A 5359-nucleotide genomic window follows, 5' to 3' on the forward strand; every position below is an offset into this window, starting at 1 on the left:
TGAGGCGTTGGGTGACGCACCTGTCACCATCGCAACAAGATCGCTCAAACCTGTCCGATCTCCCGCGTGCGAGCCGGCCGCACAAGGCCGTGACTCCTGCAATTTTGAAACGGGCAGACACACTCACTCAAGGCAATAGACGGATCAAACACCTCGCAGCACAACTGGACATCTTTGTTGGTAGTGCAGACGCAATCATCCACCAGCTGGGGTACTCGGTGTGTGCCCGCTGGATTCCTCACCGGTTAACAGGAGACGATAAACAACAACGAAGGACCATCTGTGCGGAACTCCTTGGGCGTTACGAGGCTGCTCGTGGGGATATTTTGCCTAAAATTGTCACAGACGTTGAAACATGAGTTCATCGCTTCGAAACGGAAACAAAACGGCAATCCATCGTGTGAAGCCACAACACCTCTTCTCTGAAGAATTAGTTCAAAGTTGCAGCATCAGTCGGTAAAGTCATCATGACGGTCTTCTGGGACCCTGAAGGGATTGTTTTGTTTGATGTCCTCGCTCATGGTGAAACGATCAACTCTGAAGCGTATTGCGCTAACCTCAGGAAAATGAAGAAACGACTTCAGCGTGTTCGTCGCAACAAAAATGGAAACGAACTTCTCCTTTTCCGTGACAAAGAAAAGTCTGAAATTACAATGAAATGAACACCCTTAGCTGCTTACAGGCGTTGACATACTTCAACGGGGACAGATTAAATTGTGCGCCCCGACCGAGGCATGCCCGAAAGAACAGATACCATCTTAGTATATATATAGTTAAGGCTCACCGGCCACTTGACCATCTTCTTCTTCTGTGCGAATGCACAAACAGTGCCCGAACTCTTACGGGAATCGGCAACGCGCCGCGAGTAATGAGTATAATGGGCGAGGGCACTACGAATGTGGTGCGGGACAGTACATTGAGAATGTGGGTTTCGCGGGAGGCGTGCCAGAGATAAATCCCTGCAGTCGCGCTATCCTCTGTGTCCTCGGTGGCTCGATGGATAGAGCGTCTGCCATGGAAGCAGGAGATCCCGGGTTCGAGTCCCGGTCGGGGCACACATTTTCATCTGTCCCCGTTGACGTTTGTCAACGCCTGTAAGCAGCTAAGGGTGTTCATTTCAATGTAATTTCATTCTAACGAGCTGCATGGTCACCGATGGTATCTGTTCTTTCGGACATGCCCGAAAGAACAGATATCATCTTAGTATATAAAAGAAAAGTCTTGCACAAGTCTACGGAAACGAAGCGATTTCTCAGATGCCCAAAAGGACATTATCAGTGGCTTTCAGGCCAAAGATGAAAACATTTCCGAAACGCCTAAGTCTGTAAACTGTTCGTCTACCGCCGCGGTTAACGAATACCATGCTCATCAAAATGGAGGTACTCAAAATCGGAGCCGAGGCAACAGTAGTGCACCATGGGCCGCAGATAAAAGAGGGTGAACGACGGCTCCAGAGATTCTACGAGCCAACAGACGTGCAGCCGTTGAGCAAATGGCCGCTCAGATGAACCAAGGGTCTATCAGCTGCGTCTTCTTAACGACCGTTCAGAGAACGTTGCTGCGTTTGGGTCTTCGTAGCAGGCGCCTTGTTCCTGCATCCGTGCTGACTGCTGTTTATCGACGACGAGAGCAGGAAATTTCACGCCAGTGCCGCAACTGGACGCCCACTGGCATAAGATGATCTTTTCAGAAGAATCAATTTCTACGCACAATTGGACAGATGGCCTTAGGGGTCTACGGCGCGAAACTTTCGGAAACAACCACCCTGCAACAGTGATCGGCAGGATCCAGTCCGGAGGAGGCAGCGCTATGGTCTTGGGGATGTTATCATGGCATCTCCTGCGTGATCTGTTCGCCCTGGAAGGTACAATGTGATCCATACCCATGTATGCATCTATCTCTGGGGACCACGTTCACCTCTACATATAGTCGGTTTTCGTCCGCATATTGGCACCTGCCAGCAAGCGAATGCAACGTGTCACACAGCTCGCGGTGGACTTGCATTCTCAGAAAGCACCAGGACGAGTTCACCGTACTCTCCTGAGCACCAGACACTCCAGATTTAAACTTGAAATCGTGAATTACCAGGTTCAAAGAAATTACATGGAAGGACTAGGCCCATTAAACCAACATCATTTACACTTTTGACTTCAGACATTTATTTTTCAAAGTAGCAACAATTCCCATTTAAGAAAAACAGGTAGGAAACGTAAAACTTTGAATATAGCTGCTAAGGTTCAGCGACAGTGTCGGAATTATATTAGAACAAAGAAGCTCTCGGTCACAAATATTAAGTCAAAATTGACCAGATTTCGACGCTACTATGAGCGTCGTCTTCAGAATTAGACTAACTGTCCTAAAACATATTAAGTATATAATACATTAATAAAATTAAAGTTTCTACTGACTGGAAAAAGATGCAGTACTTACAAGTGACATATTAAAAAAGATCTAAGCCGGAAAGGCGACGTCATGAATAGTTGTAAGTAAGATGGCGAGCCGCTAAGGGCTGTTTGTACTTTAGTGAACAAGGGTCGCAACTATTCATGACGTCGCCTTTCCGGCTTAGATCTTTTTTAATATGTGACTTGTAAGTACTGCATATTTTTCCAGTCAGTACAAACTTTAATTTTATTAATGTATTATATAGTTAATATGTTTTAGAAGTTAGTCTAATTCTGAAGACGACGCTCATAGTAGCGTCGAAACCTCGTCAAATTTGACTTAATATTTGTGACCGAGGGCTTATTTGTTCTAATATACAGGTAAGAAAATTCCAAGCTAGTTGGTCATGTTAGATTTACACACTTGAAAAGCGTTAAAAATGACGAATAACGAAGTTATCCTTTTACTGGTCTTAAACAAGACGCAAGATGTGTAAGCCTTTAACAATATTGGACTTTAAAATTTTTTAAATAAACCAGCGAACAATTAAAACTGAGCTCTAGATAAATTTCTACAAAAGAGCTCAGAAACCAAACGGCTTTAAGGCTTACCCAAAGGTCTTACGCCAAATAATTTAAAATAAAATTTAGAACAAGGCGACGATATGTATTAAAGACAACAATAGCATTAAAGGGAAAATTCCCTGTGTGAAGCCGATTACTTAGATAAAGGCCTCTTGACCTACAGCAAAATTTCATTTACGGTGCAAGTCAGATAATAAGGTACTCAGCTTGAGTAGAGACAGTCAGGACACGCAACTGCAAACAAATGGCAAGCCGCACTAAGAAATGTTCAAGATCCGTCCACACTGGTGCAAGCAATCTAGGCCCCACGCGGCAAGAAGCCGCCGACACAGAGCGCTCTCCTAGCAACATAGTTGGAGCTGTTAACACACACCGAACATAAACATGTCAATGAATTACACTACAACTGAGAGTTATCGTTTAGCCACGATTGCACTTGTAGAATCTTCCCAATAAGGTAATACGCTCTAGAAAATAAGCTTCGTTTAAAATGTGAAGTACAAAAGGGAACTACTCAAAGGGAGCTATAATTTCTTCCAGGAAGCAATATAAATAACAACTCGCTCTTTGCCTTAGCTGGAGGTCATGACACATAAAATTTAAAGGACTGGATGATAATATAACCAGAGAGCGCACTAGCTTCTACACCGTAGTGAAAACAAATATTAAAATTCAGAAACAGTTTGTTCTCTCACTCAAAACGATGTAAAAACAAACTATAAGGGGATTATTTGTGTTGTTGTCGTGGATGATAATTAGACGAAATGTTTGTCAGGATTTGCAAGCGGTGGGTCCTTGACGTACGGCAATACGCGGACACCGAGACGTAAGTTTAAACAGTTTTATTAACAAAAAGGCTGATTATAAAACACGCACGCTACGTGCACCAATAATCATTGTGTCTGCCATCCTAATTACGGTCGTATAAAAAGGCTCCATGGTGAGCAAAGAAAAGAGACATTTTCGCGCCCGAGCCCACGCTAGTTAATATGGCGCGCTGCGGACGGCGGCCAATGGCTTACTACTTCGTCACACCCGGGCCAGACGCGCGTGTACTGACCAAGCAAATAGTCAGCATTCGAGATAGGTCGGCTCGAAAGCGCGTGTTACGTACCGTATTGCTGCGTGCAACCTGTAGACCCTTACAAAACGGAATATATTTTTTTTTAAAAACTAGATAACTCATAGTCCCCTGACATAATTATGTGCGAAAGCTGGGCATATTACTTAGTAACACAAATCGCCATAACAACATTGTTGTTCACTTGGCAAATTTTTAGACTGAACCCTGGCCATCAGATTAACTCACCTCAAAAACCACACAGAACAGACAGGGCAATAAATTTGTCCTAGACTCAAATAGAGCCAAATAACAAAGGCGTGTATGTCAACTCAATGAATATAAACGCAAACATCTGTTCAAACAGCTTGCGGAGCGGGAAATCGGTGCACAGAGCTGAAAAACCAGATACGCATGGCATAGGCAAACCAAACCTTTTGCCTTCTACCCAGTCCTGGAGAAAGAGAATGAAAGACGACACCTAAAAGATGTCCTGCCGGTCCGCACCGCGTGTCTGTTGCTGCAAGCACTGCCGCAGGCCCCAGCTTAACACTCCACGAAGATTACACGTGGACTGCTTGCACTGCGCTGTTCGAAGGCCTCTCACCGATGCCGTTTTTTTTTTTTCCTTTATTGTAATTTTAATCACCTATACAGGCGGGCTGGCAGCAGCATAGTACGCTGCTCTTCAGCCTTAAGTGGAACAATAACATGACATAGAGGCGATACAAACAATACAAAAAACGGCGGGCAAAAAATGGAGATACAAAAAACAATAAACAAGAAGCCGTTCACGTTGGACGATAAAAACACTAAAACTTGTTGACAAGGCGCACAAAACACGGAGAAAGGCGACAGAACATGTGAACAGTTGAGTTGTAACTGCACGAAACACAAAACGAAGCACACACACTAGACACTGATGGCGATGATCTCCGGCGCGCGAATGTTCACTATGCGTGTGCGAGTCTGGGGACCTGCCAAGAGAGGAGGAGGAGGAAGGGGAGTGGGAGAGGGGAGAGCAGAGATGCCACGGGCAGAGGAGAAAAGGGGGGAGGGAGGAAGGGGGAGGGGAAGCCCGGGGGAAGAAGGGTGGAGGGAGGTGACGGGGAAAAAGGAAAGGGAAGGGAAGGGAAGGGAAGGGAAGGGAAGAGAAGGGAGGGAGGGTGCCTAAAGGAAAGGACACAGGAAGTGGGGGGGGCAGGGTCAAAGTTGATAGGAGGGGTAGATGGAGGGGAGGAGGGCATCATCAGGGAGGGGGAGCTGGCGGAAGCCACCTTGGGAGAGGGTAAGGAGGGTGGAGAGATGGAGACCAGGTGGGACGTGGGCA

The 5359-nt window shown here is 45.7% G+C and overlaps 1 non-coding gene across 1 annotated transcript; it reads left to right on the top strand.

Moving 5' to 3' along the window:
* Positions 1 to 982: 982 nt before the first annotated feature.
* Positions 983 to 1055, top strand: Trnap-ugg (transfer RNA proline (anticodon UGG)). The gene has a single exon. It is a non-coding gene; the product is annotated as a tRNA-Pro (tRNA).
* Positions 1056 to 5359: the final 4304 nt, after the last annotated feature.

Source organism: Schistocerca nitens, chromosome 2 (genome assembly GCF_023898315.1).
Source record: "Schistocerca nitens isolate TAMUIC-IGC-003100 chromosome 2, iqSchNite1.1, whole genome shotgun sequence".
NCBI lineage: Eukaryota > Metazoa > Arthropoda > Insecta > Orthoptera > Acrididae > Schistocerca > Schistocerca nitens.